Genomic DNA, 24275 nt, shown 5'->3' with positions numbered 1-24275 from the left:
CTTTTGTAATTGTAAGCATACATCTGTATTTAATTTTTACAATGAATTATTTTACATTTGATTACTTTGATTTCTGTAGTATTTCTTACCTGAGTATACTGTTGAACCCACCTGAAAAACTTAAAGCTGTTTATTTCATATCTCTTTATTCTATTGCATTTATTTGTGCTGTTGTTTGCGATTTGTTTATTTGTTCTCATCTTATTATTGACTTTTTAGGGGTTTTTTTAATGAAAATGAAATTTTACATTGAAGGAAAGTAGGTTTTTTTTTGTATATGCTGTATAGTTCTTAGAAATCGGTTTCAGCAGGTCATACTATATATTTTAAAGTTAAACTTAAAAAAAAAAAAAAAAAAAAAAAAAATAGTGAGGATATGGCCAGTGAAGATGTTCTGGATTTATTCACTATTTGTTGACACAGTATTAATGTTGCTATTTTATACTTTTTACAGAGTACAGAGGCATTGGAGCATCACAAATTTGCAATGAAAATGGGAATTATTGAAGTGGTGAGCAGCAACAGTTCAACTTCAAGATTCCTCTCCAATGTGGTAAATGTTGCAATTGTCCTTGAAGAGGAAGTTGTCCTGGAAAACATGGGAGACTTTGTGTGTGTGTTCATTGTCCTCTTTGGCTTGCTCTACGCACTTAACATGGAATACAACAAGGACTTAAAATGTACCTTCGAATTCATTCAGAAGGTCTTTTTGAAAATGGGAACTGAGTGCAGCAAAAGAGTGCAAACTGAGGAGCAAATTATTAGAAAACTAAGTAAAATTTCACTTATCCCTTAGGAGAGAAGTACCTTTTGTGAGAATGCTATTTTGCAGCTTTCTAAATATTTGCAAATGTGTTTACATGTTTAATATTTGAAGTGTAAGATGCAGTTTCATGAGCTCAAAATACCTCCTGTGAGAATACTAAAGTTCAGATGAAATTACACTAAACACTGAGTGAAGTAACCCTGAAGTACTTCTCGTTTTTCCTTTTTTTATTTTTATTTCTTTACTTTTGCAATCTTTCAAATATTTGTAAATGTTTTGGATGTTAAACTGTTCATATGCAGTTTCATGTGCTCAAAGTACCTCTTGTGAAAATACAACAATTCAATTGAAGTTGCACTGAACATTTGAATTAACCCTCTCCAGTTACTTGCATGTTAAGGTATTTTTTTGATGAGAATACTAAATTTAAATGCATGATTTTAAGTTCTACTGTGCAGACAATTTCACCGTATTTACCATTTTAAGGTATTTTCACAATATTGTTAAAATGTAAATAAAATGTATTAAATAAACTGTGGCAGAATGGCTTGAGTCTTTAATATATAATGATGTAATGATATATATATTTTATATATATATATATATATATATATATATATATATATATATATATATATATATATATATATATATATTTCTTTTGGGGCAACGGGGAATAAACAATACAGTAAAGTTGCTTTACTAATATACATTTACCAATATACATTTTTAGTTTAGGTAAAACAAAAAAACAAGGCTACTACAATTTAAAATATATAATTGGGCCAATAACATGGTTTGGTAAACTTTTTTTTTTTCAATTGGTTCAATGTATTATTTCTCATTGAGCCAATGGTAACAGACTATTGCAACAATTGATTAAATTCAATTTACAGAATTTCACTTGGGCCAATTGAAAAATTTAGATGTTATCGGTCACTTGAAATTTTTGATTTGGGAGGGTTAGAATTTTTTTACAGTGTAGAAACGGTGTCTGGGTGCAGGCGAGCGGGTTGTACAACGCGCTCGTTGGCTGCAAAATACACATCTGCAGTCGCCTTTTAAGGGAACTGACAGAGCGAAGCATTGACGGCATAATTTTTTGTGCCGGTATACCCGGGATTCGAACACAGGTCTCTCGTGCGAAAGCCTTAGATTCCGCCGCTGAGCCACAGGGGGGGACACATAAGCTTTCAGTTAGCACGAGCATATATGACAAAAAACACTCTTTTCTCATTTCGCCGGTGAATGGGGCGCAACTAGGGCGGGGTAGCTTTTCTTATAACGTAAAGAAAAAACTAACCCCGTGACCGTCCGCTTCCGGTCTCCCTTGTGAACGGCGCAGTTTGCGCGGCTCGAACAGAGGGAGAGAGAAAGCTAGCCCCGTGACCTTCCGTTCCTGACTTCCCCTGTGAACGGCGCAGTTTGCGCGGCTCGAACAGAGGGAGAGCAGATATCATCCCCCCCAGACGCGGCTTCTTGGTCTACATCCACGACGGAAGCGGCGGCACGCGGCGGCTGCTGTCCATCAGGAAGAGACTCAGCGAAGCAGGTGAAGCAGGCGGGCGCACCGGCGAGCTTTGCGGGCTGGGGGAGGTTCCGGGACCCGTTGAGTACGGCGCTTTTTACGGCGCGGTACCGCGGCGGGCGGAGGTGCAGTCTCGGAGAAGGATGCCAGGCGAGTCCTCAGAGTCACTGTAGGCATTAGCTCGCTGAGGGCAGCGCCGTCAGCGAGTGCGAGAGCTGCGTGATCCTTACCAGGAAAAGGGGTGTCTTGAAAAAGACGCCCGGCTCTTTTAGTGCAAAGTCGTGGCGGCGAACACACACATACACAAAACACAGTAGCAGAGAAAAGGATATGTACGCCGGAAAGCGTGAGCAGGAACGGCGACTGAAGGCGGCGAGATGTCGACCAGCAGCTTCAGATGCAGCACTAATCCCGCTGAGTGCTTCTATCAGACGGCGCGGCTTCTTCCTCTCGGGATCCAGCGATGCGTGAGCTTCGCTGAAGAGATGAAAAATTGGTCAAACCAGCCTCTCGAGGCTATATTTATAGCCGAGCCCCACCCTCTTTTGGCGGGACATGACGTATTGGGCGCGAAGCGCCCTCATTGGTTCTGACGTCATTAGGGGCCTCTCTCGATAGGCTGGTGCAGTTGCCGCAGAGCAGCCAATGGGCGCGCGAGCTGTCTCGCCCATGTCTGCATGCTGCTGCAATGTGTTTTACATTATTGCAAAATTAAGGATAATTTTTGGCTTCAGTATCTCGTGGAAAAGAGGTTTTCCCCTAGCGTAAGATATTACGCAAGTACGAGAGAACCTCTCGTAAGAGAACAGTGAATTCATGAACCGTGACAGAAAACATTTGTTGAATGTGTTCATGTGTTTATTCATGTGTTGATACCAGAAACCCATTCATAAATGGATGGAAATTAGGCTGAAAACTTCATAGACTGCAATACTGGACCAGTCCACTAGAGGCTGTGAGAGAGAATTGTCTGCTGTTAAAAAGTAGAAAGAAAATAAGTAAAGTGTTGACAATGTTGTGAACAAGTCGTCCTCTCTCCTTGTTTGTTTCTTTTCGTTACGAGTCCCAACATTACACACATCTCTACAACTAATTCCACTGTTACAGATGCTTAGATGTTTTACTACAAAATACCTTCATAGTTCTGTCTCTTCTGTCTCTGTCTCTCTATATTGTCTATGGCATTTAAGAAACACAATTTATTTCAATAAGAAATAAATCAATAAGATCGTAAGATCATGAGAAACAATTTCTGTCAAATGTGGTCATATTTATATAATGCTTTTACATAACAAATACAAAATATCTTAGTTTTTTTTTTTTTTTACTGGTTGATATATGTCTCATGTGATCTGTATATGATAGTTATGTGTTAATAGATCATGTAAATACAGTAGGATGATACTACTTTATTGAAAAATTGGTGATGAAAATTATGAAAAATTAATGCTGAACATAAAGAAAAAAAGTTAGGGTTAGCTAAAATTAAGCAATATCTTTAAGGATGATTTAAGACACCAGAAATGATGAATTCAGCCATGTGAGTTCAATGAATTCAAACATGCCATGTCACTTAACACAAAGAGCAGTGAGCAACATTACCACCTCAAACCACTGTCAATAGCTTATATTATTATATTATTATTGTGTGATACTATATTATTGTATATTATATCATTCCTCCAGTTATAATGCTGCATATGAGCTGAATTTAGTAAATCTGCATAGCAATTGTTGAGCAGTGTCACGATTTGGTCTTGTCTTGGTCACGTTTCATGTCATTGTTATGTTTCCATGTCTGTCATGCCATTCCCTGTTTGTCATGTGTTCCTGCCATGTGTCTTGTTATTTGTTAATTGTCTGATCATTGTTCACAGGTGTCCCTTGTCTAGTCATTAGTCTTGTGTGTATTTAAGCCCTCATGTTTGCCTTTGTCTTTGTCAAGTATTGTTTCCTGTAGTTCTGCTGTTATGTAAGTTCATGCCTTGGTTTTTGTTTCATGTTTTGTTTATAATAAACTACACTTGGATTTTCATTTACACTTGCCTCCAGTGGATCACGTTACAGAATACTTCACCACCAGACATGAACCCAACGGTTGCCCTCCTAAACCTATGCCAAGGGAATCTTCCCTTGGAAACGTATGTGGAGAAATTTTGTGGACTGTGTTGCCAGGTAAAATTTAATGATGTGGCTCTTAAAAACATTTTTCGTTTTGGGCTGAATGATCCGGTGCGGTCGCAATTGCCAGGGGGAAAAATAAATTTTTCCCTGGCCCAGTATATTGACTATGCCCTTTTGTTAAAATGGCTCAACTCTTACTGTGGGTTTAACGGATGAGGAACACCGCAAACCCACAGTATCCTCTCAGCCTGAACCACTTCACACCTCAACATTACCACCTCAAACCACTGTCAATAGCTTATATTATTATATTATTATTGTGTGATACTATATTATTGTATATTATATCATTCCTCCAGTTATAATGCTGCATATGAGCTGAATTTAGTAAATCTGCATAGCAATTGTTGAGCAGTGTCACGATTTGGTCTTGTCTTGGTCACGTTTCATGTCATTGTTATGTTTCCATGTCTGTCATGCGATTCCCTGTTTGTCATGTGTTCCTGCCATGTGTCTTGTTGTTTGTTAATTGTCTGATCATTGTTCACAGGTGTCCCTTGTCTAGTCATTAGTCCTGTGTATTTAAGCCCTCATGTTTGCCTTTGTCTTTGTCAAGTATTGTTTCCTGTAGTTCTGCTGTTATGTAAGTTCATGCCTTGGTTTTTGTTTTCACGCCACGCCACGTTTTTGTTTCTGTTTCAAACCCACAGTATCCTCTCAGCCTGAACCACTTCACGCCATGTCTGCCAAGTCTGAGTCTCTTCACGTCATGCCTGCCAAACCTGACCCTCTTCACGCCATGTCTGCCAAGTCTGAGTCTCTTCACATCATGCCTGCCAAACCTGACCCTCTTCACGCCTTGTCTGCCAAGTCTGAGTCTCTTCACGCCATGCCTGTCAAGCCTGAGCCACTTCACGTCATGCCTGCCAAACCTGACCCTCTTCACGTCATGCCTGCCAAGCCTGAGTCTCTTCACGCCATGTCTGCGAAGCCTGACCCTCTTCACGTCATGCCTGCCAAGTCTGAGTCTCTTCACGCCATGTCTGCCAAGCCTGACCCTCTTCACGTCATGTCTGCCAAGCCTGACCCTCTTCACGTCATGTCTGCCAAGCCTGAGTCTCTTCACGCCATGTCTGCCAAGCCTGACCCTCTTCACGTCATGCCTGCCAAACCTGACCCTCTTCACGCCATGTCTGCCAAGTCTGAGTCTCTTCACGTCATGTCTGCCAAGTCTGAGTCTCTTCACGTCATGCCTGCCAAACCTGACCCTCTTCACGCCATGTCTGCCAAGTCTGAGTCTCTTCACGTCATGCCTGCCAAGTCTGAGTCTGTTCACGCCACATCTGCCGCCGAGCCAGTGTCTCCGGACAAGATGGCCGCCGCCGAGCCAGTGTCTCCGGACAAGATGGCTGCCACCACGTCACCTGAGTCCTATGGTCTCCTGAATTGTCGGCTTCACCCTGGCCACCTGAACTGTCTGGTCTACCCTAGCTTCATGCACTTCTGGATTTCTTGATTGGTGAGTTTGCTTGCAAAAGTTGTGCAAGCAAATGCAAAAGCATTTTTTTCATCACCATATCCAAAGCCAGATCGACCTCATATTGTGACATAGACCATAGGAAGAAGAAATCATGCAAGAAGCTGTATAAAAGGCTCTGACGTTTCTGGGTGCCTGTCGCTTTAAGACTCTAGTGTGTTGGTTATAGTGAGTTCGGAAACGTGTTCAAGTTCAGCAGCATAGTTAAGCCTACGTACCTGTGTTGTGTAGTTTCCTTAATCTGTTCTGGATGATCCAGCTTCCAATATTCATGTGTTGAGTTCATGACGAAAAGTAAGTGACTGTCACTTTGTTGTGTTTGTGTTGCTATACTGTAGAATTACAATGCATTAACGTGCCCAGCGTGATGAGTGAGATTTATAGCAATAGAACAATGTTTATGCTGTAAAACACTGTAGGAAATAATTTAACTGATGTGAGCCTTCTGATGTCTAAGTTATGTAGTAACATTTATAACATTGAGTTAAGGAAAATTAATATCGTGCTCAGGAGACCATGTGCGGATGCTGTTTGTGTAGTAGCTTAGTCTAGCCAGAGGATGTCGCCATTTCTCCTTCTGTAAACCCCGTTTAATACAGTTTCATGTAAACTGGTCAGTGAGATAGGTGAAGCTCCTTATATTTCTCCAAAGAGTAATATTCTCGTCTATGTAATTGTATATTACGTTAAAAGGGGCATAGCAATGTTTATTGAGAGATTTGTTTGATCCTGATTTGTATTTGTGTGGATTTATTATTTACGTTGCATAGTAATTTAAGAACAACTTTTTTAAATGACAGCACCTAATGGTAATTTATTTGTTTCTTATCAGACTATAATGACAATACTGGATAGTGGAATGTTCTGATGAGTACTGCTGGATCTCAATACAGTTAATAGAAGAAATTACATCTCCTCGTCTTTATTCCTGTGTCCTGAACGATACACCATCCTGTTTACTGGCTAAAACCCTTGATGAACTAGCCCTGCTAGAATACCTCACTAACAAAGCCATCTTACCCAGGATGATCTGGTGCGGCAAACAGAAGACTCGAGTTATCAGACAAATGGAAAAGCTGGATGTTTCATTTGCAGGAGAGGCTTGGATCGTTTGAAACATGATGCAAACTTGCCCTGCAACTAAAGTGTTTGTGCTTTTCTTTATTTCTTTGAATAGAATCAACAACTCAGCAGGTATTCGGGTGATCAATCTCAATCTCGACTAGGGCAACCAAAGGGCTAGAGCCCCTTGGACGCTTGCGAGTTTGAGCTGCCAGATGAGGATGTGTTGTCACTAATATCCTCTGTGCCCGGTTGCATAAAGCAACGTAAAGAGTGGTTGCGATGTGTGACATGGTCAAGGTGCCGTCTTTGTTATTGATGTCAAATATTGCGCGTCGATCAAATCGGTATTCTTGCAACAAATTTTCATCGCTAAGATGGTCCAAAGGGTTCTCCCTATCCCTAAAAATTCTTCTTGGCACATAATGTTCTTCAGCTGGTTCCATAAATGCAGCCATGTCGTCTTATTTTTGTCCACGTTACTGTCACCGCTGTAAGGGCCGAGGACAACCACCACTCCGGAGGAGCTAGAGTCAGACCAAGCGATTGGCAGCATGCAGTGGCAGATAACAGGTTCTCTATGTTCACAGAACAACAGTAATAAGTACAGAATCCAGCAGTTAACAACTGAGTCTTCTTACCACAGAACAGCAATGGCAGCATGCAGTGGCGGATAGCAGTTTCTCTATGTTCACAGAACAACAGTAATAAGTACAGAATCCAGCAGTTAACAACTGAGTCTTCTTACCACAGAACAGCAATGGCAGCATGCAGTGGCGGATAGCAGTTTCTCTGTGTTCACAGAACAACAGTAGTGAGTACAGAATCCAACAGTTACAACTGAGTCTTCTAACCACAGAACAGCGATGACAGGCAGCAATAGCGGTTAGCAGTTTCTCTATGTTCACATTAATTCTTGGTTCCCCACCGGGCTGGACGATCTCCGACTGAGCCTTCAGAGTGCTGGTAACATCAAACGTTCAAACACTCGTGCATGTATCAAACCACTTTAAATCTTCACACGTGCTCACTTCAATCGTCAGACACTGCAATGACACACCGCTTAACAGTGAAAAGTGTACCTTCACTTCAGCTCGTCGGGCCGGCAGATCCACTATGATGATACTTTCAAAAGGAGACACCAAATTCGATCAATAATCTGTAATTCAGAACACACTCGTCTCTTCAAACTGCCGCTTCCCTCTCTTCAGACCGCCACGCACACTAAACCCCAGACTGCCACGCACACTTAACTTTTTGACCGCCACACACACTGAGCTTTTTGACCGCCACACACACTGAACTTTTTCTCACAATGCCACTCTCCTCCACTTCGGCCTCGGCCACTCTCTCTCTCGCCTGCTGCCCGCTGCCTCCGTTCTGCCCCTCCGCTTCACCCATCTCCTCTTCAACACGCCGCTTTTTAAATCCCCGTTCCCAACACGCGCTCCAATAGCCGCTTAGTTATCCGCTGCAGCTGTCGCTCATCAACATGGGCGGCCATGACAGGTCACCGGAACCGGCCTGGTGTCACACCAGAACTGTTTCCCCAAGGGAACTCGTTCCATTTGTTATAGTTCCTACTTGTCACTCCGTGACATTACTCTTAAGGTTACGATTTCCAAACCTTAAGTTATACTTGGGGAAATGACCGTTTTATGCAACTTAACACTTTTTAAAGGATGAAAAAACAGCATTTAAGGGCATTTAATTCTAAGTGTTTGTCGTTTCACTTAAAGAAACCCTTAAGTAACACTAGGTTTAAGGGAAACATAAGGGCGAACTTAAGGAAAAATTACACTTAGGGGCCGATCACACCTGACGCATTTTTTGCAGTGAGAGGCGCCTATTTTCAATTGGTTTCCTATGGCAGCGAGCGTTTTGCGCGCTGTTTATGCGCCTGCTGCGCCTCGCGTTTTACCGCCCGCTGCGCCTCGCGTTTTTGAAGTTGAAAAAAAAGCAACTCCGAGCAGAAAAAGCGCCCGACGTCATCGCGTTTTTTTCCACTGTCCAATCGAATGAAGTGAGAGGCGGGCCTTCCTTTTAAGTTATGAAAGCTACAGTTGCTTGAACGCCAGGAGAGTGCGATGATAGAGGATAAACTTGTGGTGCTCTCGTGGGTTACCAGGAGCTTAACGACTTCACGAACCGTAACTACCACAATGTTAACAGAAAGTAAATAAAGGTAATAAATGGCTGATTTGACGTTTACTTGACTGACAGCACAGCTGTTTCATTGGTTGCCTAGCAACATAAAAAACGCAGCGCACTGCTCGTTCTGTGTAATGTAAAGTGCTGTGCACCTCGCGTTTTCGACCCTGAAAAACGAGTCAGGTGTGATCAGCCCAAAAAAGCAGGAGATGGCTTATGAGGATGAAGAGGATATACAACCCGAACCCTCACAGCCACCCTACCCTGTGTATGTTGAGTGCTATGGAACGCGCTTCAGCGAGGCTTTGGCGGCCATTGGAGCGTGTGAGGGAAGAGACTGCTCGTGGCAGACTTCACAAACGGTTTCTTTCCAGCCATAATGCTCCCGTGAGCCTTCCATTCCTGCCTAATCTATACAATGAGATCGAAAAGGCATGGAAGAACATGTGTTCAGTGCGCATCCATCGCAATCAACGAGCAAACTACGATGATGTTGAGAGGATGCGCGAACACAGGTATGTGTCGATGTGCCAGTTGACGAGAGATTCTCTGACACTAAGTGCTTTTAAACAAACATTGCGCTTAAATGGCAGGGCATTCGCGATGGCGTGTCTGGCTGGTGATGCCTTGCACACAACGGCTGTTTTGCAAGCATACCAGGCTGTTCTGCTGAAAGATTTGGACCAAGGTCGGGGTCTTTCCCTGATGCAATGGAAACGAGCTGCGCCGCACGATTTAGCGCTCCGGGCCACCAAACAAACAGCAAACGGACGAACTTGATGGCGGCGATGGTGGCCAGGGAGAGGCATCTCACACTCTTCACATGGTACTGGACTTTATGAATTACAACAGTACACTAATTCTGTCAGGACCACTACCATCAAATACGATTGACAATTAGCATACAGTTTGGATTGGCGGTATGGTTCCGTTCTGGGCTTTATGAATTACAACAGTACATTAACAGTATACACATATTACAGTGTACTGTATTCTTTTCTCATTCTCTTTTCTGCTCTTTAGTTCTTCTGTACTACTCCATAACTACTCTTTTACTGTGTTTTGTTGCTCTTGTAGGATGCATTGCTTGTGATATTTCTTTATTTGCCATTTGATTTTGATAAAAGCATCTGCTAAATACATTAATGTGATGTAGTTCTGTAAATGAATAATGCACATTGTCAGACTTATAACCCTATAAAACTGAGTTTAGGTGGACACGTCACACCGTTGTCAATAAGTACAAATAAGTAAATTAATTCTCTGATCTCTAAACAGTGCTTGGCCCTGCCTCTACAGGCACACAAATCACTTTTACTCCACATTTCACATATAAACAGTGCAAAAGTGAGAGCGAGAAGAACGTGTCATTTGTTTGCAAGTGTTTGAGACTAACGGCAGATTCAAGCTGTAGCGGACCCCGCCCGAATGATGGCCAAAACTTTACTGATGTTAATGAAGTTTATTGAGTCCGTTTTCACTCCAAAATTCACCGTAAGACTCCAAAAATCACCGTAAGAGCTAAACAAACAAAGTACAAGAAGCGCGAATTACCGACTAGTTCAAAACTCTATCATTAACATTAACATACAGCGAATTACACAAAACAGTCATTACAACAAACAGTTATCAAATATATACAGACCTTATGCCTTTTCGGGGGGTGCTTAACAAAGTTGCAAACGTTATAGCTGCGAAACAACTCTGACGAACTTTAACTGCGTGCTCTCCCTTTCCTTCCCCGTAGACTACAATACCCGTCAAAATAAAAGTCCCTCTTTAGTAAGACAGATAATGCATTTCTTAAACGCATTTAAACTCACAGAAATATAAAAAATGTGTTCAAAAACGAATTAGAATATTTATAAAACAAAGTCTGTTACACAAGCAGTTGAAGTTATGGACTTGTATTAGAAAAATATATGTGTTTTAATTATTTGTGATAACAATCTACAAGTGTGCCACTCTCATTGCATAATTCGATGTGCAAAAGTCATCCATGACTTAAAATGTTTTGATAAAGGGGTGTGAATTTGTTTTGCACCATATTCACTGCAGCAACTGTATCAAAAATGTAAGGTTATGAGTTTCTTCATTTGTGATTCGTTGAATAGAATTTGTGCACCGGCAGTGGATAATTTAAAGTGTAATGGTTGTGTTGTGTTTGATGGAGAGAAAAAAATATCTACAAGTTTGGAACTCTTTGCATTTTTCTATATGACTATGTGACAAATTTACTGATGCACATTGTTATGTTCTGTGTTGATGTTCATAGACCGCAATACTGGACCAGTCCACTAGAGTCTGTGAGAGAGAATTGTCTGCTGTTAAAAAGTAGAAAGAAAGGAAGTAAAGTGTTGACAATTACATCTATTATTGAATGTGGAAAATCTATGTGGATGTGGAAATATTTCTCATGTGATCTGTATGTGATAGGTATATGTTAATAGACAGTGTACATACATTAGGATGATAATACTTCACGAAGAAGGCAATATTGTATATTAGAGTATACCTAAAGACACAATAAACCTCCACTCGATCCAGAGTTGTGAAATGATTTAAAAATCATCCTTAATTTAAGTTAATGGTTATATTGATAAAGTTACCGTAATACATATACTGTATATTAATGGTGGGTTAGTTATATTATTGATAATTCAATATCGGATGGGTATCTAGTAGGAATGACCTTTTTAAAAGTTGATGAACTGAAAAAATAAGATAAAAAAGGTTAATTATAGGCAAGTGATAACCCTAATACTAAGCTTCTAGTAACAGTGTAAGTTACAGTGAGCAAGCTTCTCTCGCTACACTCTCAAACACGCGCACACACGCGCACACACACCAGGTATAGCAAGGTGCAGCTTGAATTGTTTAACCAATCACAATTTTCCTTTACTCTAGTCTTTAAAACACACAGGAGTATTTTTATTAGTATTTTTTGTGGAGCTGCTGTAATTAGTGGATTTCCCTGGTGTCGGATTAATAAAGTCTACTTACTTACTTACTTACTTACTTAACTGACTATAGTACAACATTCTCAGTTCCATGGTTAACACGTGCAGCTTTCTTACATGTACACAATCTCCACACTTGAAGGGTGGTGGTCTAGCTCCAGGTTTCAGATCTGTGAACCATTTCTACTTTAGCTGAACCCGCTGCACACAGTCACGTATGCAATTGTCACTTCCTCACCATGAGCTGTTGTGGTAGACAGAGTGTTTAACTTTGTGCACATCTTCCTCCCTCTTAACAGTTCAGAAGGTGATCCTCCTGTGGTCGCGTTTTTTAGTGATGTCTGCCCACAGATCTGTTCTACTTCGATATGTAATGTTGAGGTTTAAGAGCTGTTATGTTTCTGCACTCTTCCATTTTTAACAAATAAAAAAAAGTTTGTTTAAAAACATTTTTTGTGATGTTAATGTTTTTGCCCTTTATGGAACATCAATGCCTCTTTAAGTAATGAACTCCATTACTTATGTTTGTTTTCAGGGATGATAACGGACGTTTTATACTTGTGCTACAACTCTTAGGCCTCTGCTACAAAACTTTCACCCTCTGTAGCTCCAGTGCTATGTGCAAAAAAAGGTTATCGTACAGCCCTGTGTATTACATATTTCTAGCACTGGTGAAACAACAGGGCCCAAAATGTAACAATCCTATCTCCTACAATGTGACAGTTTAAGGCTTTAATTGAGTCCATGCCCAAAAGTGGTGAACCCGTTTTGACCACATAGCAATTTGCAGTGGTTGCAACACCATCATGCGACACAGGACGACTTGTTCACAACACTCAGACTTGACGACTTCCTCAAGACAATCAGTTGTGGATCTTTGTCTACTGAGAATTGTACTTCCACTGCTGCTTTTGCCATCTCCTGTTTTTCCAAGAAGAACCATTTTTCTTGCAGGTTTAGACGCTATTTGAGAAAGACACTCAAGTAGGCTACTGATCTTTTTTTTTTAAGAGATTTGATTGTAGTCTTATTTTATTAACACTGTTCTTACCTTTCATTATGCGTGTACATTGCTGAGCTGAATATCTGCAAATGTTGGAAATAATATTCAGGTCATTATTAAGATTATTGTTACATTATTGTTTTTATAAATTGCTTAGACACTAAAAATCAAATCAAATTTTTTTAAAGAAAAAATAATCTCAAAACTATTTCTGTTTCATGCAGCTTGCAAACTCAAATTCAACATGCTGTTCACTGGGGCTCAAATTGATTTAAAGGAGATTTCTTGATTGGTGAGTTTGCTTGCAAAAGTTGTGCAAGCAAATGCAAAAGCATTTTTTTTTTTTCATCACCATATCCAAAGCCAGATCGACCTCATATTGTGACATAGACCACGCCATAGGAAGAAGAAATCATGCAAGAAGCCATCTTAACAGAAGACTCAAGTTATCAGACAAATGGAAAAGCTGGATGTTGCATTTGCAGGAGAGGCTTGGATCGTTTGAAGCATGATGCAAAATGCCCTGCAACTAAAGTGTTTGTGCTTTTCTTTATTTCTCTGAATAGAATCAACAGCTCAGCAGGTCTTAGGGTGATGTCTGCTTCTCTGACTGTTACAATCGTTTAAAAAATAAAAAGACTTGTAGCCTCTGAAAACCAGAGAGGAGAGCCAGACACAAGCTGGATGAAGCAGGATGTGGTTTTGACAGCTGCGGGTGAAGGAACGGTCAGATATATATTAGATTTCAAGCGTAAGCTACAAAAAATAAGTATAGCTGCTTCTTGCAACCTTGTTATAACCTTGGACAATTTCAAGGCCAGTTGTTTACCTTATAAGGAATTGATGCATTATAATGACAGCCCCAAAGTCTTAGGACAGCCCCAAAGTCTTAGGACAGCCCCAATAACAACGAACAATATAAAAAGCTTTGTTTCCTATTTCTCTGGGCCGCAATTCAGGTGAAGACCTTCACGCATTTCTGATATCTTAATCTTTCAATCTATGAATTGTTGTCTTTGTATTATTCTGAAAATTTTTAAGTAAAACAAAACCATTTTTTTGGTGATTCTGAAACCTTTTAAGACAAGTCTCGGAGTGATTTTTCCTAGAAATATCTTTATTTTGTTGTAGTTTAGATATTAATACTAAGCAAACGCCCAGTGCGAGCCGGGACACCGCCGAGGACCCTGAAACAACGTCTAGCATCTTTAACCTGCAGGTAAGGACAATTTATGATTGTAACAGGTTATGGGAATGTTTTAGAATGATTAGGGTTAGACAACAATGGTAATGGGGGGGGGGGGGGGGGGGGGATTTTATCACAATTCTTTTTCATGTTGGTTTTACTATTTTGCAAGTGACTGAGCATTACAGCCTTAGGTTTACAAAATATAAAAAAATAAAAAAATGGCAGACATTTAGGCCAAAGTGGCGAAGATAAAAATCTTTGTCATTATTTTCTTTGTTATTAAAAATTAAGAACAAGATACATATTACACACACAACTTAATGTTCTCAGTCAAGAGCAGTGAGTGATTTCCTCTTTGTGTTTTGTTGTTTTATTAACATTAAAGGGATAATTCTCCCCCCAAATATAAATTGTTATCATTTACTCTCTTAAGTTGTTTTAAACCCAAATACGTTTCTTTCTTCTGTTGAAAAAAAAAAGTTATTTGGAAGAATGTGGGTAACCAAACAGTTGATGTACCCCATTCCATAGTATATATTTTTTCCTACTATGGAAGTCAATGGGTACCAGCAACTGTTTGGTTTTGGGTGAACTATTTCTTTAAGGATACGCGGCAGCATTTTTACTATTAGGCTACTGTCTCTTTAAAGCCCAATTTATACTTCTGCGTCGGACCTACGCTGAAGCCTCTACGCTGTAGGCAACGCGTTGGTTTTAATTTATACTTCTGTGTCGTTGTCCGCGTTGACGCGCAATTACTCATGCAGAGGGAGCATGTGAAACCCGAGGGAGGGGTTCTAGCAGACCAAACACAGCGCTTGCGTCCACGTAGAGTTGACGCGTTGTTACATTTTTGGAGAGGTGCGCGTCAGGGTACGCCGAAGGGTACGCCTGCTAAACACAGCCTACGACGTAGCTACGGCGTAAGTTCGACGCAGAAGTATAAATTGGGCTTAAGACCTGCACGCAACGCATCTAATATACACGCATTTGACAAGCAGTCAGATTTTCTCTCAATTTTCTCTGTTTGCTTTAGACGTAACCAACTTTGTTTATGTAAACCTTTTGTGTATTTGACAGTATTAGCGCAATATAAGACTCGATATAAGACTCGATATAAGACTCGAAAGATAACTTAGTCCAGTAACCAGGTACTGTTAGACAGGCTTTTAGTGCATGTGCGCGTTGGGTGTTTGCGCTCAGAAAAGCACATGTTAGAACAGCGCATCAGCAGCGAATGACGTTTAACCGGCAAGGCTTTAAAGCACATGCAAATAATGAACTTTTGTGAACTGCAGTATCCCGTTCCTCTGCGTTAACATTTGATGTGACTATTCATCGCGTTGTACAGTATGTTGAGACGGAGGCGCAAGAACTGCGATGACAGAATGCACGATACTACAATATTTCTACAAAAGCAGATTGTGGCGCATTGCACCCAAAGTTGTTTGGTGTGATTTTACAATTCCAAATTTAGGGGGGGCCAGAGGGGGGGCAAGCTTGTTGAGACAGGGGCACTGGCCCCCCCAAATACCTCAATGCAACACTGCATCAATGTTATTTTTTACTCTAGTGTGGATGTTCCTGTGGGGTTGAAAGGGTTAACAGTGTAAGATAAAAAGACACACACGAAATGTATTTTAACAGTAATAAACTGTAAGTTTTAAAACAGGTATATACTGGCAACACTGTTGCCATAGTTTACTGTACAATTATTATTTTTTTGGTTACCATTGTGCAGAAGAGTAGAGCCTGTGCTTCAGTCCAGGAGAAAATCTAGAAACATTGATGATTTGCTGCATGTTGCTTTATTTAACAGATGGTGACTGTGTAGTTGCTGGTCCAGTGGACATCTCTTTTTTTTTTAGTGGTCTCAAATGAAAGTTCACGGTAATACTTTGTTCACATTATAGACCACTTTTCAGTTGGTAAACATGGTGACGTTTTTTTGTGGGCGGAGCTTAGGTGGTGGCAGAACGATCCCTCTGGCCGCTTCACTAACGTAAGTTTTGTTAGCTTGTTTTTTTAATAATGACTGGAGAAAATCCGATTTTATCTTAATGTGCAAGGTCACTCACTGTCCAGGACCGCGATTGTTATTTGCAAAAGTTTATTTTAACGGACATCCCAGATTGGCTGACCCGGCATACACGCTCAGTCAGTGGATGGACGATCTGACAGGATTAACGTCAGCGCTACCTCCGGTTGAGTGGCCTGACTTCTACACCTACCTGATAGAGAAACCGAGGGTAAAGAGAAACTGTGTGCATATACATATTTAGATGCCTATAACTGTACTAAATGGTCACGTACGCAGGGCCGGAGTGGGGCCACGTTTCAGCCCGGGAGTTTCAGGCCCAAGACCAGCCCACTTTTTCCATGGTGGAATTCCAAATTAGCACTTTTTCCAAATTGGATAAATGAAGCAACAGTTCAGCTCTTACTATTGTGTAGTTTGTATTAATAACAAATAATGTAAAGGTTAAATAATAATTCACTTAGACTTTATAAGAAGCAATTGTGACTTTATTTCACACAATTCTTACTTTATATCTCGCAATTCTGACTTTATAACACGCAATTGAAACTTTATTTCAGGCAATTCTGACTTTATATCTCGCAATTCTGACTTTATATCTCGCAATTCTGACTTTATAACACGCAATTGCGACTTTATTTGACACAATTCAGACTTTATATCTCGCAATTCAGACTTTATATCTCGCAATTCTGACTTTATAACACGCAATTGCGACTTTATTTCACACACAATTCTGACTTTATCTGTAAACTCACAATTGTGAGATAAAAAGTCGCTATTATCTTTTAAAATGTTTTATTCTGTGGCGGAAACAAGCTTCCATACCTCCAGGCCTCTTCCTCCCATCCATCCTCCCTGACGCGTACCATTACGGTAGGGCCGGCCCAGCTATCGGTAGGCGGTGCCGCGGTAGCCTACCTGAGAAAACGTTTTGGAAAAGACGGGCTATGGACCCAACCAACTCTATAGGAGGGGTCGGGAGAACTCCCTCACATGGTACAACCCATGCAGAGGCTGCGCGCTGCAGTGTCAGAATGCGGAACGTGTAATGTAACTAACGTGACATTGAAATGTGAAAAAAAATAAAATTCCTCGACCGGCCCAAAAGTGAAGCGGCCCACCGGGAATTCTCCGATTCTCCCGAGTACCCCGATTACCCACCCCGGGCCTGTGTACGAGACTTGTGTGGTAGCCTACGATCCGCAGTTCTGCCTATCCAGCGCCATGGCCAGACAGGAGATGACAATGTAAAGAGTGACATTACGGTGCAATTTTAACGATGTGAATATTTTCTAGAAATAAAAATTCCAGATACAGCATATTCATTTTTTAACTATGTATTTGATTACCCTTTCTTACCAGGTTCTTCAAAAAGTCTTTTCACAATCAATCAAAACAATGTAAACAATCATAGATGATTCACAAATAATCACAATCATTTAGAAAACATTATGCCATAAAATTTCAAATTGGAGCCTGTACTCCGTCGATTCTTGCACCCAACAACACAACAAGATGACATTTAATAAAAATTAAATGCTCCTTATTATGTAGCCGAATCTGTGCTGGGTATTGGCCGCCTCCAGTTCTCTTACGAGAGTCCTCTCGTACTGCGTTTTTATCAAAACGCTACGGGAAAAGTCTCTTTTCACGAAATACTGAAGCAAAAAATTATCCTTAATTTTCATACATGTAAAGCGCGTTGCAGCAGTAGTCAACTATGGCGAGACGGCTTGCTCGCTCATTGGCTGCTCTGCGGCAACTGCATAAGCCTATCGAGCGAGGCCTGAGGTGACGGCCTCCTTGCCATTTCCCGCCGAGACGGGTGTGGCTAACCTCTATAAAAGGAGCTCGAAAAGGCTGATTCACTTGATTTTCATCTCTTCAGCGAAGCGCACGCATCGCTGGATCACGAGGAAGCAAGCGTCGTCTGAGGCAAGCACTTCAGCGGGACGAGCCACTTGAAGCCGCTGGCCCACGCCGCCTTCTACAGCCGTACCTGCTGCGCTTTCCGACGCATATCCTTTCATTATCCTTTTACTGTTCTTGTGTGTGTGTGTGTGTGTGTTCGCCTTGCGACACTCACCCCCTAAAAGAGCTGCGTCTTTTTAAAGATGCCTTCATGCGGCTCGTGCCGAGCCCCACTCACCGAGGGAGACCGCCATGTCATCTGCGTCTCCTGTTTGGGTGAGGACCATGCAGCGCTCGCGCTCGCTGACGGCGGCTGCCCTCACTGCGAGCTTTTGCCTATGGTGACTCTGCGGACTCGCCTGGCATTCTTCTCAGAGCCTGCATTCCCCGCCGCGCTGCCGCGCCGTAAGAAGCGCCGCTCGCAGCGGGTCCCGGAACCTGCTCCAGCCCGACTAAGCTCGCCGGTTCGCCCGCCTGCTTCACCGGCTTCTCCCAAATCACTTCCTGATGCTCAGCGCCCGCAGTCTGCCGCCGCTTCATCACAGGAAGTCGGTTCCGAGGCCGCGTCGGGGGAAAAGGATTCCTGCTCTCTGCTAGCTTCAGGCAGCGAGGACTGGGCGAGCTCTGAGGATCTCGCGCCTGCTGCCCGCAAGCCCACTACGAGAGCCAACATCGAGAGAGAGCTCATGCGAGTACTCGCGCTGGCCGCGGCGAGCCTCGGCCTCGAGTGGTCTGCTCCGGAGCTCCCCTCTCGCACCCGGCTGGATGGTAGCTTCCTCCCTGGTGAGCGCACTTCTCCGGATTCAAAGCCCGCTCCTTTTCTTCCTGAGCTGCATGAAGAAGTTGCGAAGGCCTGGAACGCGCCCTTCTCTGCGCGAACGCGCTCGTCTGTGTCACCAGCATTTTCCTCCCTGGATAATGCGAAAGACCGAGGCTACCTTTCACTTCCGCCGGTGGAACAGGCGATAGCAACCCACCTTTGCCCGCCCTCTGCTGGACGGCGGACTAAACCGGTGTTGCCTTCAAAAGCCTGCCGCATGACGTCGACGCTGCTCGCGCGAATTTTCTCCGCCGCTGGGCAGGCCGCGTCAGCGCTACACACCATGGCTACACTGCAGATATTTCAGGGTGATCTCCTCCGTAAGTTGGACGAGATGGGACCTGAGGCTATCTGCATCGCGGATTTGAGGAGCGCTTCAGATCTAACACTCCGCGCTACCAAGTCTGCTGCACAAGCCATGGGAAAGTGTATGGCTTCCGCCACTGTTGCTGAGAGGCATCTATGGCTGACGCTCACGAAGATGGCTGATTCCGAGCGCAACGCGTTTCTCAACGCCCCGCTGTCTTCCGCTGGCCTTTTCGGTTCTTCTCTCTCCGAGTTCGTGGAGAGATTTACTGAAGCCCAGAAAGCGTCTCAAGCCTTCAAGCACTTCCTCCCGAAGCGCTCTGGTTCTGCAGCGGGTCGTGAAAAACAGACTCCGCGGAGCTCTCAGCCTCAGCCCCCGCCTTCGGCCGCATCCTCACAGCAGCGACAGCAGCGACAGCAGCGCAGCTCCGGGCCCCGCTCTCGCTCTACCAGCCGACGCCCCGCTCCGCGCGGGCCGCGATCGAGGATTGTGGTGAAGCCGGAAGCCCCGAAGAAGTCCTAGCTCGCCTAGGAAAGCGCAGGTGTGTGAGTCCCGCTGCGGCCGGTCTCTCACCCAAGCGCGCCGCTGTTTCAGTCCCAAGACTTGCGACTGTTCCAGCGTTTTCTGCAAGATGCAAGCCTGCTCAGCCGCCCGCTTGCCTGCACACAAAAGCCGTTTTTACGGCTACCCAGATATATCCCGAAAAGAGTGTATTTTCTGGTGTCCCGGCCACGGCCGATGGTGCTATAAGTGTAGTGTCGATGCCCACTCCTCAGTGCCCATCTCTACACACAAGCACAGCCCTACACTTAGGGCTCGCGCACATAAAATCGACTCAGGTCGATTGCGCTTCCAACATAGTGAAAGTGCCTGCACAAACACTATGTCTCACAGGCCACAGGCTCTCTGTAAAAACGAGACCTGTGCGCGCTCGCTCTGCTCAGTCAGACAGTGCGCCCAAAGCAGTGAATGTGCCCGCTTCCCGCCCACATTTACTCGCAGACATGAGTCCCACGGGACCCGCTCAGCCCTCCCTCACTCAGTCAAGCGCTGTAGTAAGGTCGAGGACGAGCGCTCTGCCCGCTGTAATAAGCGCGCCCCCCGCCTCGAATGCCACAGGCATAATGCCTACGTTATTGCGCCCCGAAGCACCTCTGTCGCACGGCGAGCAGAGCGCGCTTCGCATCCAGCCCTTAGCCAGCCATGCAGAAGCATGGGCAGCGCTTCCAGGGGTTTCGGACTGGGTGCTAGGCATTATAAAGAGAGGCTTCTCGCTACAGTTTTGTCGACGCCCTCCCCGCTTCACAGCGCGCGTCCAGACTACGGTGGTTTCAGAAGTAGCACACCTACTTCGCGCCGAAATATCAAAACTGATAAGCAAAGGGGCGATAGAGCGTTTTCCCCGAGCTCAAAGCGAAGGGGGGCTATACAGCAGATACTTTCTAGTCCCCAAAAAGGACGGCGGTATCAGACCCATTCTGGATCTAAGACGGCTAAACAGAGTATTAGTGAAACGCAGTTTCAAAATGCTCACGACCAGCAAAATTCTCGCGCATGTTCGCCGAGAAGACTGGTTCATGTCGATAGATCTGAAGGATGCGTATTTTCAAATACAGATAGCGTCACATCACAGGCGATACTTGAGATTCGCCTTCGAGGGTCAGACATACCAGTATACAGTCCTGCCTTTCGGCTTGTCCCTGGCACCTCGTACATTTACGAAATGCATGGACGCAGCGCTCGCTCCTCTCAGACTCAGAGGCATGCGAGTGCTGAACTATTTGGACGACTGGTTGATCCTAGCTCAATCACGATCTCAGCTCGTGGAGCACAGAACCATTTTACTCGATCACCTCGAGAATCTTGGTATCACGGTCAATTGGGCGAAGAGTTCACTGAACCCCAGTCAAACGATTTCGTTTCTGGGTATCGTTCTGGACTCGCAGTCTATGACGGCGCGGCTGTCGCCACAGTGCAGCGCGAATGTGCAGCGCGCGGCGAAGTCTTTCCGCCGCGGCGCTTTCACCCCGCTCAGGAAGTTTCAAAGGATGCTGGGTCTCATGGCCTCAGCATCATCAGTTCTCCAGCTGGGCTTGCTCCGCATGCGCCCGCTGCAGTTCTGGTTGAAAGCGCGAGTACCGCGCGGAGCGTGGGTGTCCGGCCGGTTACGCCTCAAGATCAATCAAAGCTGTGTGACAGCCCTGATACCTTGGTTGGCGGACGGCTGGTACCAATCAGGTGTAAGCCTGGGGACTTCCTCGAGAGTGAGGATGGTGTCGACAGATGCATCCACCTCGGGATGGGGAGCGCTGCTCGAGGGCAGACCGTTCTTCGGCCTGTGGTCGGAACGAGAAAAGCTCCAACACATCAACTGCCTGGAAATGCTGGCAGTGCACAATGCGCTGACGCGTTTTTGTCCCCATATCAAGGACCAACACGTCGTAGTCCGTTCGGACAACACGGCCGTGGTGTCCTATATAAATCGCCAGGGCGGTCTGAAATCCACATCCCTGTACAGGCTGGCGAAACGCCTCCTAATATGGGCTCAGCACAATTTGCGCTCGCTGAGAGCAGTGCATGTGCCTGGGCTCCAGAATGTGGGCCCAGACAGACTGTCCAGGAACAACATTCCCCTGGGCGAATGGTCTCTACACCCACAAACAGTCCGGCTGTTGTGGGAGAGATTCGGCAGAGCGGAGGTGGACCTATTCGCGTCCCGCGAAAACGCTCATTGCCCCGTGTTCTTTTCCAAGAACGACAGCGCGCTGTCCCAGATGTGGCCGCGCTGCCCGTTATACGCTTTCCCCCCCGTCTCCCTCCTGCCACAGGTGTTAGAGCGGGTCAGGGAAACAGAATGCCCAGTGCTGCTTGTAGCACCGTTCTGGAGGAACCAAACATGGTTTCCAGTCCTGATGCAGCTAGCAGACTTCGCTCCATGGCCAGTGCCATTGAGGAGAGATCTCCTCTCGCAGGCCGGGGGCTCGATTTGGCACCCACACCCGGAGCTGTGGTCCCTTCATGCGTGGGCGCTCAACGGATATCCGTTGACCTCGCAGAGGGAGTGATAAATACCATCACTCAGGCCAGAGCGCCGTCGACTCGGCGGCTTTATGCCTCAAAGTGGTCGGTTTTCTCCGGCTGGTGTACAGCTCGGAGCCTATCACCTCTCGATTGTGAGGTGACGGAGGTTCTCTCTTTCCTACAGGAGCTGTTGGATAAGGGCAGATCCCCTTCCACGCTCAAAGTTTACGTGGCGGCTATTACAGCGTTCTCCGGAACAAAGCTGGGTCAGTCACTAGGAAGGAACGATTTAGTCATCCGCTTCCTCAGGGGAGCTAGGAGGCTGAATCCACCCAGACCTCCTTCAGTTCCTATGTGGGACCTTTCTACAGTCTTGACGGCCATGAAAGGTGCCCCTTTCGAGCCTATCCAATCTATTAGCCTCAAACATTTGTCTTTCAAAACAGTGTTTTTGATGGCTCTCGCTTCGGTGAAGCGCATAGGCGACCTGCACGCGCTCTCCGTGAGCCCAGCGTGCTTAGAGTTTGGACCTAATGACTCTAAAGTCATACTCAAACCTAAGCATGGCTATGTGCCAAAGTCCCTCAACACGCCGTTTCGGGCTCAGGTTATCTCCCTGTCTGCCCTGCCGGGGTCAAGTGAGGAAGGGGACTCAAGTTTTCTTTGCCCTGTTAGGGCTTTAAGAGCTTACGTGTCCCGCTCCGCTGTCTTCAGACAGACTGAGCAGCTTTTTGTCTCGTTCAGTGGACGTTCCAAGGGAATGGCTGTTTCGAAACAGAGCTTATCCAGATGGATAGTTGACGCCATAGCGCTGGCTTATACTGTCAAGGGCATTCAGTGCCCGTTGGGAGTCAGAGCGCACTCCACGAGGGGCGTTGCCTCCTCGTGGGCTTGGTCCAGCGGGATTTCCTTACAGGATACATGTACGGCGGCAGGCTGAGCCTCGCCGTCTACATTTATCAGGTTTTACAACCTAGAAGTTCCCGCCTTGCAGGCTAAGCTACTATCGGTGTAGTCGATTCAGCTGTCTAAATAGAACACTGAAATCGCATGCGCAACGCGCTACCGACTGTCTTATGGGCAGAATTGTGTAAGACCCACATTTCCCACATTCAGTTCAGGTTCCCCACCCTGTCTATGTGATGTCATATTCGCGTCTGCTGGCGCGACCATATAAGGACGGAGGGAATCCCCTCTTGTCTCTAGACTCTCTCTGTGAGGTCATGTTTACGTCTGCGGACGTTACAGTTTAGGGAATTAAGGTCCCCCATCCCTTATTCCCGGATTCTTTGTGAGTCTATCTGGTGATTATGCACTGTACATCTGGCTTAGCTTCCAGTGATCGGTGTTTTTATCCCAGCACGCACGGCGTTTTACAAGGGGTTCCCGTAGCGTTTTGATAAAAACGCAGTACGAGAGGACTCTCGTAAGAGAACGTACTCGGTTACTAACGTAACCTCGGTTCTCTCTAGAAGAGGGAACGAGTACTGCGTTCTCTGCCGTGCGTACGGTTCACTCTGGTTCGCTTCGGCTATGAAAATCAAGTGAATCAGCCTTTTCGAGCTCCTTTTATAGAGGTTAGCCACACCCGTCTCGGCGGGAAATGGCAAGGAGGGCGCGAAGCGCCCTCATTGGCCTGACGTCACCTCAGGCCTCGCTCGATAGGCTTATGCAGTTGCCGCAGAGCAGCCAATGAGCGAGCAAGCCGTCTCGCCATAGTTGACTACTGCTGCAACGCGCTTTACATGTATGAAAATTAAGGATAATTTTTTGCTTCAGTATTTCGTGAAAAGAGACTTTTCCCGTAGCGTTTTGATAAAAACGCAGTACTCGTTCCCTCTTCTAGAGAGAACCG

At 44.6% G+C, this 24275-nt stretch overlaps 2 protein-coding genes across 2 annotated transcripts in view; both read left to right on the top strand.

Annotated features, from left to right (window-relative positions):
• LOC311079167 (Fc receptor-like protein 2) overlaps nucleotides 1-24275 on the top strand; it is a 248771-nt gene that overhangs the window by 60178 nt on the left and 164318 nt on the right. The window lies entirely within an intron of this gene.
• Nucleotides 14078-24275, top strand: part of LOC311079161 (uncharacterized protein) — a 56469-nt gene continuing 46271 nt past the window's right edge. Inside the window, exon 1 of the mRNA XM_084108367.1 lies at nucleotides 14078-14350. The gene's annotated coding sequence lies outside the window, so the exon portion shown is untranslated. The remainder of the gene's footprint in view (nucleotides 14351-24275) is intronic.

The sequence above is a fragment of the Abramis brama genome, assembly GCF_963993115.1.
Source record: "Abramis brama genome assembly, chromosome: 3".
In the NCBI taxonomy this organism is placed as follows: Eukaryota; Metazoa; Chordata; class Actinopteri; order Cypriniformes; family Leuciscidae; genus Abramis; species Abramis brama.
This window is presented reverse-complemented; position numbering and strand designations above follow the sequence as displayed.